Here is a 12,823-nt window from a genome sequence, read left to right as displayed (position 1 = left end):
GCCCCAGTGGGCTGGTATTTCAGCAGCTATTGGCTGACGGAGCGGAAGTCGCTCCCCGCTGCACTGTGGGCTCGTATTTCAGCGACTATTGGTTGAGGCAGCGGAAGTTACTCCCACAACACCCCTTACATGGAATAATGTGTACTTTGTAGAGATGTCATGAGATTAAACATACATAGAATAATTGATTGGGTCTGGAGAGGTGGTTTAGCGGTTAAGAGCACTGGCTGCTCTTCCAGAGAACCCAGGTTCATTTCCCAGGATCCACACAGCACTTCACTGTTTGTAGCTCTAGTTCTAGGGGATCTGACACTTTCACACAGGCATACGAGAGGTAAAACACCAATACACATAAAATAAAAATAAAAAACAAAACAAAATTGACAAAATGGTGTCTGCAGCTCTCTATAGAAGCATCTCAGATAAGAGGGCAACCTGAGAATTTTAAAGTTTCTTTGGAAAAATAAAACATATAATATCGAGTATAATATATTTAGTCCACTCTTTCTTCTTCCTCTTCTGTTTTTTTGAGACAGAGACAGGGTTTCTCTGTAGCTTTGGAGTCTGTCCTGGAACTAGCTCTTGTAGACCAGACTGGCCTCGAACTCCCAGTGATCTGCCTGTCTCTGTCTCCCGAGTGCTGGGATTAAAGGCGTGCGCCACCACACCCAGCTGTTCACTGTATTTTTAATTTTTTTTCCAATCATAATTTTTAAAAGATCACATTTAAATTTTTACTTATTTATTTTTTTACTTATTGCATGTATCCGTGAATACACTAGTTCTGGTGAAGGGTGTAGACAGCTTTTCTGGAGTCAGTTTTCTCCTCCTACCATGTGGGTCTTGGGGATGGAACTCAGGTCATTTGACCTGGTGGCAGACACCTTTGCCCACTGAGCTGTCTTACCAGCCCGATTAACAACTTTTTTTTTTAAATTTACTTATTAAGTATACAGTGATCTGCTTGCATATGTCCCTGCAGGCCATATCTCATTACAGGTGATTGTGAGCCACCTTGTAGTTGCTGGGAATTGAACTCAGGACCTCTGGAAGAATGGGCAGCGCTCTTAACCTCTGAGCCACCTCTCCAGCCCACTGATAACTTTTAATAGTATCTATTTTCTTTCCTTTAAAAAGTTTAAATTTTTAAAAAAGTTTGTGTATGGATGTTCTGCTTGCATGTGTGTCTGTGTGCCGTGTAGTGTCCGAGGACATCCAGAGAGGGCATCATAGCCCCTGGAACTGATGTTACATACAGAAGGTGGTGCGCTGCAGTGGTGCGCTGGGACTTAGCACTGCAGAGCCATCTCTCCAGCCCTGTGCTTACTTTATGACAACTCAATCTCAATATAAATAAAAATAACTGTAAAAAAGGAATCTCCTCTCCTTTCCTCTCTTGTTCCTCCATTTTCCCTCTCTCCCCTTCCTCCATCCTCTTCTCCCCACTTTCCTTCCCCGTCACTCTCCTCTCCTTTCCTCTCTTCTGTCTAAAAGTCTCCAAGTTGTAGCACAGGTACTAAAATGTTGTGTTTGACCGTGCGCACGCCTTTAATCCCAGCCCTTGGGAGGTGGAGGCAGGCGGATGTGAGTCTGCGGCCAGCCAGGTCTGTGTGGCACTGCTCTTCTAGGCCATTCAGAGCTACATAATGAGACCCTGTCTTAAAAACAAACAAAAAATGTGCTTGTTTGCTTGTAAGCCGTGTAATTTTGACATTTTTGAAAGACCACTAAAGACCATTTCCTGTTGAAGAACAAAAGTGATGAAGCTTTTCCAGCACAGGGTTTCTCAGCTGGGCGCTGCTGGCATTTCAGACAGGACAATTCTTTCTTGTGCACTGCAGGACATTTAGTTTCCCTGACTCCTGCCCACTAAAATACCAGTATTGCCTACCCCACACCCCCAGCATTGTCATAAAAACCCTTCCTTGACAAGATGTCCAGCCTCCCACAGGCAGAGATTTTCACATGCCTCTCTATTTAAGAAACAGTGAGACTCTACCTGTAGTAGTACTTGTATGAAGCAGGTCAAGCATTACTAGTTTTCATGTTTTGTGTGAGCATTTGCTCAGTGAAGAATGCTTATCTAGCATGTGCAAGACTCTAGGTTTCTCAAGGCCAGCCTGATCTACAAGAGCTAATTCCAGGACAGGCTCCAAAGCTACAGAGGAACTCTGTCTCGAAAACCAAAAAACAAAGGTTCTAGGTTTCATCCTAGCAATAAAAATAAAACCCAAGTTGTTAGATATTTAAAATTACTCATATTTATCCATTGAAAAAGGTGTCTACATAGTGCTAAAATTCATGTTTTTCTTTCTTTCTTCCTTTTTTATTTATTTATTTTTGATTTTTAGAAACAGAGTTTCTCTGTGTAGCCCTGGCTGTCCTGGAACTCACTTTGTGGGCCAGGATGGCATCAAATTCACAGAGATCCGCCTGCCTCTGCCTCCCGAGTACTGGGATTAAAGCCGTGCACCACCACCACCCGGCCCTTCTTTTTTTCTTAAATAAGGTCTCATGTAACTCAGGATGCCCTCAAATTCACTATGTAACCAAGGATTCCTTGAATTTATGATCCTCCTGCCTCCACTTCCTGGGTTCTGGGATTACAGGTGTGTGTGCCACCACATCTGATAGTGTCAAGGGTTGAGCCTAGGACTTTGTGAATGCTGTGTAAACACTACTAACTAACTGGGCCATGACCAGGCCCCAAATCCATGGTTGTTTTTGTTTGTTTTTTTGGGACAGGGTTTCTCTGTGTAACAGTCCTAGCTGTCCTGGTACTAGCTCTTGTAGACTAGGCTGGCATCTGCCTCCTGAGTGCTGGGATTAAAGGCGTGTGCCACCACTGCCTGGCCAAAATGCTTGTTTATCGATCATATCTTTTGGTAAATGTAAGTTATTTTAGTGGTGTGTTTCCCTAAAAACTTAAATTTTGACGGGTACTATAATTTTCAAAAGGTAATATTCCAGGGCTGGAGAGATGGATCAGTGGTTAAGAGCACTGACTGCTCTTGTAGACCTGGGTCAGTTCCCCACACCTGCATGACAGTTCACAACCATCTGCTTCTAGTTCAATGGGAAAAGAAGCTCTCTTCTGGCCTCTGTTGGCACCGGGCACTCATGTGTTGCCCATACATACATGTAGGCAAATTACTCATGAATTAAAAATAAATGTAAACTTTTAAAAGGTGATATTCCATAAATAAGACCAAGATGAGTAATCCAGAGACAGAAAACATTTTAGTTTTATACATTTCAAATAGTATATTTTCTGATTTTAAAATAAATCATTTTCAGATTTAAAAACTCAAGAGTGGCAGCTGGGCATGGTGGCACATGTCTAGAGGCAGAGGCGGGCAGATTTCTGTGAGTTCAAGATCAACTGGTCTATTGTAATTGTAAACATAATACGCACAGCGGGTCCCAGGCAGGGAGCCACACAGCAGGTGAGAGACTTTGGCAGGTCAGCAGGTCCCATAAGGAGCCATGACAGGTGAGAGACAGATGAATAGGCACGCCATGCAGAGTGAGGTTGGTTATTTATTTAGTGGGTTATGGAAGGGAAGAGGAAGGGGAGAGGGTAGAAGGGGAGTGAGGAGAGAGAGGCAGAGAAAGAGAAAGAGAAACAGGGGTGGGGGAGAAGAGAAAAGCTACCTCTTTGGGAGAGAGGAAAGGAAGAGCTTTGCAGGCTGGAAGCAGAAGGAAGATCCTCTTGCCTCTGTGGATTTGGGAGGAAGTGGGCGGGACTTGTCTCTTGAAGGAACAGGACAGACCATTACATCTACAAAGTGAGTTCCAGGACAACCAGGACTGTTAAACAGAGAAACCCTGTCTTAAAAACAAAAACAAGCAAAAAACTAACAAAAACATCTCAGTGTGTGGAAGGATTGTTGTCTCTTGACCTCCACAAGCTCACTATGGCTCAAATACCTGCTTCTCCTAATTAATAAATACATGTTTTAAAACAAAACAACCTTCCCCCAAAACCCAACATGTAATTTTATCTAATTTAATTTTTTAAAAACACGATCTCGCTATGTATTCTTGGGTGTCCTGTTACTCACTATGTAGATCAGGCTGGTCTCAAATGCAAGTGGATCTCTTCCTGCCTCTGTCTCTTGAGTGCTGGATTAAAGATACATGTCACTGTGCCTGGCAACTTTAAGTATTTCATTTATTATTTTGTGTGCATCTATGTGTGTGGTAGTGTATGTATCAGACTGCTCTTAGGTAGCAGTCAGAGAACAGCTTGCAGGAGTTGGTTTTCTCCTACCACTTCGTGAGTCACAAGAGATGGGATTCAGGTTGTCAGCAGGTGCCATTATTCCCTCTGCTGAGCCTATCACCGGCCTTTGTGTTAGGTAGGGTTGTGTGCTTATTCAGGCTGTTCCTGCCTTTTATAGATAGTAAAAATTTGTCAGAAAGCCAGGTGTGGTAGTGCACGCCTTTAATCCCAGCACTTGGGAGTCAGAGACTGGTTTCTGAGTTCAAGGCCAGCCTGGTGTATGGAGCAAGTTCCAGGACAGCCAGGGCTACACAGAGAAACTCTTTCTTGAAACAAACAAAAAACCCAAGAACCAAACCAACAGTAAAAAGAGATGGAGGATCTGAAGAGAAGGGTCAGTAGTTACAACACTTATTGCTCTTACAGAGGACCCAAACTTGACTCGCAGCATCCAGGGATTGCGGCACACCTGCCTGTAACTCTGGCTCCAGGGGAATTCATGCCTACACTCACATGCAAAGACACATGTGCACATACAACTTCACACATGGACATGTACACTCCTATACCCCTCGCAAACGTACATACATGTCATTTATACATCTATAGTAATAATAAAATGTAGTTATTTCGTGGCTGGCCATGAGGACAGAAGCCACAGTCTGGGCCTTTTCCTTTCTCAGGATTTCTAAAATGTATTAATGGAGTCCTTACTCCCGTGGAGGGGACTGTACGTTCTCCCATTCACCTTAGCTGCCTGGTGACTGATGCTACTTTAGAATATGAGAGAGTCTCGAAACTAAGTATGTTTCCTATACATTCTTTCCTACTTTAAACCTATGATGTGTGTAAGTTAAACTCTTTTAAAAGTTCCCATACTGCCTTTGTGACATTAGTGTGGCATAGAAATGCTCTTTGGACTGAAATCTTGAGTGGAACAGCAGAATAGTCTGAGAATCTGCAGGCTTGGCTTGCGTATTGGTTTGCTGTTAATTTGCCGGACGGCTTTGTGTTTTCTTGGCCCACACATGCCAAATAACTCTTATGTTAGCAGTAGACTTAAGAAAAAGAAAAAAAGATTGAAAACTTTTATTTTTTAAAAAGTTTTAGGCCAGGGCTTGAGGGGTGAATATTTTTAATCCCAATATTTAGGAAGCAAAGACAGGGGTATCTCTGTGAGTTGGAGGACATTCTGTTAGTTAGAGACACCCTGTCTCAAATAATGAAAAACAAAACAATTTTAGAGTGTAAGAAATTACAATACTCAGAAAAAGTATTTGTCACATACCAAGGAAACCTGGGACCTTGAGAGTCTCATCATAAATAATGATTTTATTTTAAAATTAAATTTATTCTTTTAGAGACAGGGTCTTGTAGTATTTGTATTGCACTATATTAAACTTTCAAAAATATGTATGTCGATCCCGCCCTCGCCAAAGCCATGGAGGCAGTTCCCTCACTCTCCAAAGCTAACTAAGTATCTGAAGTTACTTGATGGGGCAGATGCTGGCCAGGAAGGAGGTTCAGAGGCCCTTCGGAAGAGGCAGAAAAAAGGACCTAAGCTGGGAGGCACCGCTGGCAAGGGATTGAGGATTGTTGATGATGATGTGGGCTGGGCAGCTATCTCTACCACGAAACCGGAAAAGGAGGAGGAAGAGGATGGAGATTTGCCTGTGGTGGCTGAGCTTGTGGGTGAGCGTCCAGAAGAGGTAAAGCAGATGGAGGTCTTCCGCTCCAGGGCCAAATGGAAGCTCCTGGGAGACCACAGTGGAGATGGACATTTCCATCATGATGAACAAGATCCATCTTATCCTAGGAGGGTTCGTCATGACGACCCAGATCCATCTCCTCCCAGGAGGACCCATCTCTCTCCTTCTCGAAGGAGTCCTCGTTCCGGGAAGAAAACTGTATTTCGACACAAGTCTGGTCGGAAGAGGAATTTGAAGCTGGAACGCCTGGAGCAGAAGAGAAAAGCAGAGAAGGACTCAGAGCGAGATGAGCTCTATGCCCAATGGGGCAAAGGGCTTGTTCAGAGCCGGCAACAGCAGCAGAATGTAGAGGATGCCATGAAGGAGATGCAGAAGCCTCTGGCCCGCTCTATCGCTGATGGAGATCTGGATCGGATGCTGAGAGAACAAGAAAGAGAGGGGGACCCAATGGCCAACTTCATTAAGAAGAATAAGGCTGAGGAGAACAAGCATAAGAAAGTGAGGCCTCGCTATAATGGTCCTGCACCTCCTCCCAATAGATTCAGTATCTGGCCTGGCTACTGCTGGGATGGAGTGGATAGATCCAATGGCTGGAAACAGAAGCGCTTTGCCAGGCTCGCCAGCAAGAAGGCTGTGGAGGAGCTTGTCTACAAGTGGAGTGTGGAGGACATGTAGCTTCTCCGAGGCTGTGCGGTGCTGTGGTGGTGGTGGTGGCACAGGACAGCCCGACATCCAGCTCTAATGCTTGTCTTGTTAGACACAGACCATCAACTCGTTTTCAGTTCTGACCTTTGGACTGGGCACCTACCCTTAGCTGTGTTCATGTTGTCTGACTGGCTTTGGCAGGACACAGTGACTTCTCTATCCCAGGGCTTGTTCTTAGCCAGTGCTTTCCTTCTTATTTTAAAAATAAACACGTGGGCTGGAGAGATGGCTCAGCGGTTAAGAGCATTGCCTACTCTTCCAAAGGTCCTGAGTTCAATTCCCAGCGACCACATGGTGGCTCACAACCATTTGTAATGAGGTCTGGTGCCCTCTTTTGGCCTTCAGGCATACATGCAGAAAGAATATTGTATACATAATAAATAAACAAATATTTTTTAAAAAATAAACACATTTATTTTTTGTAAAAATGAAATAAAATAATAAATAAATAAATAAAATTTATATTTCTAAGATGTGCATGGTAGTGCATGCCTTTAATCCCAGCACTCAGGAGGCAGAGGCAGGTGTATCTCTGTGAGTTCGAGACCAGTCTGGTCTATAATTTCAATTCCAGGACAGCCAAGGCTATGCAGAGAAACCCAGGCCCCCTAAGAACTATTTTTGCAGTGGATCTGTGTGTGTCTTTTGTGGCTGAACATGAGCAAAGAACTTCTCAGTCACCCATTTTCCAGCAGGGTACCTTGAAGGCTCTGTCTTCTCAAATACTCTCATATCTCATATGAAATTTGCTCTCTCACACCTTGGCACTCTCAGTGGGTGGTGTCTTGTTTCCTGTTGTGCTAGTGCAAAGTCTGAAGTGTCTCCATAATGGTGCAGGCTTTAACTTACAGCTGCTTTGTCTCTACTGCCCATTCTCACGTGAATTGGGTTCAGGTTCCTTTCCTTACTAAGATGCACAATCTGTCCATAATTTTGACAGGGTTCCTACCCATTTTTGTTTTGTTTTGTTTTTTTGCTAATATGTCTATTTTCTCGTCTTTTTGTGCTCTCTCTCTCTCTCTCTCTCTCTTTCTCTGTAAGTCTGGATAATTACTGTAAGCAATAACCATGGCATAGCTCCTTTTTTGTATTGTCTTGAAATTTCATCCTTGAACTTAGCCCCCCCACCCCCGTCTTTTTTCCCCCTCGAAACAGGGTTTCTCAGTGTAGTCCTGGATGTCCTGGAACTCACTGACCATTAGCTCACTGATTTTTAAATTCACTCTCACTTCAGCTTTCAGGATATGGTCAAATGCAAGAACCAGATTCTTTGCCAGAATACAGTGTGAATGGCCTCCAGCTCAATTCTCAGTAGAGTTCTCTCTGAATCCTCACAGAGAGCTGGGGGAAGAAAGAGAAAGACAAAGAGAAGAAAGAGAGAAGAGAGAGGAGAGAGTGAGAGAGAGAAGAGAGAGAGGAGAGAATAGAGAGAGAAAATGAAAGAAACCCAGGCTGATCTCAGACTTCATTTTTTTTCCTGCCTCAGCCTCTGGAGTGCTGAAATAATATCTGTGTTCCACCACACCCAGCTCACACATTTTTTAAGAGGGATGAGAAAAGTTTTGGGGTTTGTTTTCAGTACCACAGTGTCTTAGGGTTTCCATTGCTTTCAGCGAAATGCCAGGAGCAAAAACCAAGTTGGGGCAGAAAAGGGTTTTTCAGTTTACATTCCCACATTGCTTTGTTCATCATGAAAAGAAGCCAAGAAGGGAAGGAACTCAAGCAGGGCAGGAACCTGGAGGTAGAAGCTGAAGAAGAGGCCATGGAGGAGTGCTGCATACTGGTTTGCTGCTTATGCCTTACCCAACCTCCTTTCTTATAAAACCCAGGACCACCAGCCCATGGATGGAGCCACCCACAATGGGCTGGACCCACCCCCATCAATAACTCGTTAAGAAGATGCCTTACAGCTGGATCTTAGGGAGGTTTCTTCTCAAGTTAAGGTTCCTTCCTTTCAGATAACTGTGGTTTGTGTATCAAGTTGATATACGATTAGCGAGTACACACAATTAGCCAGGTATTGGGGCACATATTCATAATCCCAGCACTAAAGAGGCTAAGAAAAATGTGGGCCATGTATTTATTATTATTCAAGGTTAGCCTGAGCTACATAGCTAGTGTGTCTCAAACAGACAAACAAAACAAGGCCTCCCTCAGTTGGGTAGGCATGGGCCACGTGAGATCTGTCTTCACAATTAATAATAAAGTAAAAAAGAGCCATGTGTGTTTTGCATGCATGCTAGTAATCTAAACTCTTAGGAGGTAGAGGCAGGAGATTCAGAATTTCAAGGCCAGTTCCAGAGCACGTTTGATGCCAGTCCAGTAACTCAGGCAAACATGTCTTAAAAGGGGTAGCAAGGTAATAATATAAAGTATTCCTTATATTACTTAACATAGTAATAAGCTTTATGGTCTTCAAAGAATTCAAGTTCAAATCCTTGCCTCCCTAACTTGTAGTTATATGATCCAAAATATATTTAACCTTGTTGCATCTCTAGTCCTCATCTGTAAAGTAGAAACAAAAATGGTGGCTATATTATACTATACACATAGCTTATAGACATTAGTTAACTTAAGTCATATGATGGCCATAGGATTATTGATTAGACAAACATTAAACATTCCATTCTTGTCACAACAATTGCCTATTTTTTTATAGTGTTTCTAGTGAATGTCTAGAAGCATGAGTCAGAAAGACACTGTGATGCTTCATTTTAATTGCCAAACTCGAATGGGTTATAAAATGCCCAGAGCACCAGCGGACCACACTTTTGGATGTGTGTAAATCTTCCAGAGCAGATTAACTGGTGGGTAGGAACACTGCCTGGCCCTGAATATAGGTGGTACTGACATGTGAACGAGAAGCCTCGAGTTCCCGCCACCATGGAACCACTGGGCACCACGCCTTCCTGTGATGGTGGACAGTGTCCCCTCGAGCTTGAAGCCAAAATAGCCCTTCTTCCTTCAAGAGGCTTTAGTCAGGCACTTAATGAGAGCATCTAGAAAGGAAATAATACAGGTATGGGAAAGTCGGAGCACTGCCATAGTAAACTTGACCTCACGCTTTCTGGACTGGTGTGTGCGAGGGATGCTGAAGAGCCTGGAGCTATAGGGTGAGAGAAGCCCTAGCCCTCCCTCTCTCTCTCTCTCTCTCTCTCTCTCTCTCTGTCTCTCTCTCTCGCTCTCTCACTCTCTCACTCTCTTTCTCTTTTCTCTCTTTCTTTCTCTCTGTTGCTTCTGTCTCTGTTCCTCTCTTTTCCGTCTCTCTTTTGCTCTCCCTAGCTCTCTCTCTTTCTCCCTCTTTATCTCCCCCCTTTTCTAAGAGAAATATTTTAGAAATATTTTCTAAGAGAATAATTTCTAAAGAAAAATATTTCCTTTGGGTGTTTTGTTTTTTGTTTGTTTGTTTGGTTGGTTTGGTTGTTTTTTGTTTTTTTGTTTTTTTTTTGTTTTTTTGTTTTTTTTTGCGACAGCCCTTGCTGTCCTGGAACTCACTTTGTAGACTAAACTGACCTCGAACTCAGAGATCCACTTGCCTAGGCCTTCTAAGAGTTGGGATTAAAGGTGTTCACCATCATTGCCCAGCACAGCCTGGGTTTCTTAATGAGACACCTTCCCCTCAAAAAAGAAAGTTGGGGGCTGGAGAGATGGCTCAGAGGTTAAAAGCACTGGCTAATCTTCCAGAGGTCCTGAGTTCAAATCCCAGCAACCACATGGTGACTCACAACCATTTGTAATGAGATTTGGCACCCTCTTCTGGCATACAGGTATACATGCAGGCAGAATATTATACATACTATACATAATAAATAAATAAAAATATAAAAAAAGAAAGAAAGTTGGGTCCTGTGAGCAAAGATACGTTATTTTTTTGAAAATAAAAATGAGAAAGTGTCAATTTATTATGCTATGCTTGTAACAAGACTACTACCAACCAAGCCAGTTGGAATTTGAAATCCCTTATCTCTCCCTATGTAGCTGAGAGTGTAAAATCAGACCTGTTGAGCTGCAACAAGGAATTTTGAGAAAGATGCAACAGCACACACTATAATCCCAGCATCTGTGAGGTAGAGGCTGGAGAATAAAGATTTCAAGATCATATTGGCCATGCAGCAGGGTTAAGATCTCAACAAATCGAAACATGAAAATAATTTTACTTTCTGTGCTTGAGTGTTACATCTAGGATCTGTCACCCCCAGGAACTCTCTGGCTATTAGATAGTTCAATAATGGCATAGTGGGTAGGGACACTTCCTACCAAGCCTGATGATCTGATTTCATCCTTAGGTACCACATGGTGAAAGGGAACTGACTGATCCATGTGCTGTGGCACATGCCCGTAAATAAGTTAGTCAGTAAATATATGTCTGTAAAAATGAAGGACTATTGATTATACTGCCTGTGTACTTTGTTACCATCCAGGCTAACTTCATCTTGTAGTGTAGTGCTCAAGAAGAGCTATTTCCATTTTCTCTGATGGTTCAGCAGTGAAGTGAGCTTATTCTACAGAGGACCCAGGTTCAGTTCCCAGCGCCCACGTGACAGCTTACAGCCATTGTTATGCCCGAGTTTATATCCCCAAAAGGAAACCGAATTCTGACAGATTCTGATGTAAAGCGCAAGAGGGTTTTTTAATATTCAAACTTGAGTTTGGACCATAGCTCTACCATACCAATGCAATGCAGTGGGTGAGAGAAGTGGAGCCTGAACCCGGGAATGGGTGTTGGGGGGTACTTTTAAAGGAGAAATGCCATAGTAAAGGGAGTTCATGTCCTGTCATCCTGGGATTGGGTAAGGAAGGCATAGGGCAAGGTAGTCTCAGAAACCATTGATCAGTTTTGGGTCATGAAAACCCTAACAAAGAGCCATTAATAACTGACAAGGTATCTTCAAGGGCATTATGCCCCTAGGAACTTCTGAGCTCCATTAAATTTTATGGCCCTGCTCCCAGGCTCCTTAATTGACTATTTTCAGGGTATCCATTCAAATTGTGCTATCAAAGCACATTTCTTACCTGAGATCCCCTCCTCATTATTTGGCTTCAGATAATACCTTCTCTTTAAAATGGAGTCTGCAAAGTCAGATCCTCACACCACCATTAACTCCAGTTCAGGGGATCCAAAGCCCTGTTCTAGCCTTCACAGACACCAGACGTGCAAGTAGTGCACAGACGTACATCCAAGCAAAACACTCAGACATGTAAAGAAGACATCCTGAAACAAGATAGTTCCATTTTTCCTCCTGTTGAGGACTGCTTGCTTTTGGAATAAATAAGAATCACTGTGGAGCCTGTTAAAATCTCCAGGCCTCCTCCAAAGAGATTTTGATGAACCAGGTCAAGTAGAAGATGAGAACTATGGGTTTTAGACACCTCTGGTGATTTTTAGGGTTTTTTGTTTTTGCTTTTGTTTTATTTTTGAGGCACAGGCTTTTCTCTGTGTAACTTACAGACTGGCTTCTGCTACAAGGCTTTCTTCTTGCTTAACATCCCAAATGCTGGGTTTACATGTGTACACCACCATCCTGGTCTCCTCAGGTATTTCTTTGTTGTTGTTTTTTGTTGTTGTTTATTTGTGTCTGAGACAGGTGTAGTCCTGGATGGCCTTAATTCACTGTATAGACCAGGCTGACCTGGAATTTGTGACTGTCTACCTGTCTCTAACCCTGAGATATCAGACTTTGTTTTCCTCTCTGACTCCCTAGCTGAGTTTTATTCAAATAACAGACAAAATGCACTCCCTCAGTTCGTGGGCTCCATGTCACACTTGGTTAATAAATAGCTTTTACTGGGCGGGTGAGGTGGTCAAGCCCGGCGACCTGGGCTTGATTTCTGGGACCCACATGGAAGAGTGAGAGGACTGAGGCCCAGATTCTCCTGACCTCCACATGCGCACTGTGGCTGCAGTGTCTGCCCCCAGCCCAATAAATAAGAATGTGTAAAACAAAATAGCTTCTACAAAAGCCAAAAAATATCACAGAACACAAAATAAGAAAACAAAACAAAACTCATTTATTTACTTTGCCTTTTTTTTTTTTTTTTTGAGACAGGATCTTACTATGTTATGTAGCTCTGGCTGTCCTGGAACTCAGTCTGTAGACCAGGCTATACTCAAACTCACAGAGATCCACCTGCCCGTCTGCCTCTGCCTCCTGAGTGTGTCACTGCCCCCCGGCTTATTTTTTTC

At 43.1% G+C, this 12,823-nt stretch overlaps 1 protein-coding gene and 1 pseudogene across 1 annotated transcript in view; both read left to right on the top strand.

Moving 5' to 3' along the window:
- The window catches only part of Tesk2 (testis associated actin remodelling kinase 2), a 117,844-nt gene that overhangs the window by 18,311 nt on the left and 86,710 nt on the right, over window positions 1-12,823 (top strand). The window lies entirely within an intron of this gene.
- Window positions 5,641-6,997, top strand: LOC125398070 (BUD13 homolog pseudogene; annotated as a pseudogene).

Source organism: Myodes glareolus, chromosome 3 (genome assembly GCF_982192425.1).
Source record: "Myodes glareolus chromosome 3, mMyoGla1.1, whole genome shotgun sequence".
NCBI classification, from domain to species: Eukaryota; Metazoa; Chordata; class Mammalia; order Rodentia; family Cricetidae; genus Myodes; species Myodes glareolus.
This window is presented reverse-complemented; position numbering and strand designations above follow the sequence as displayed.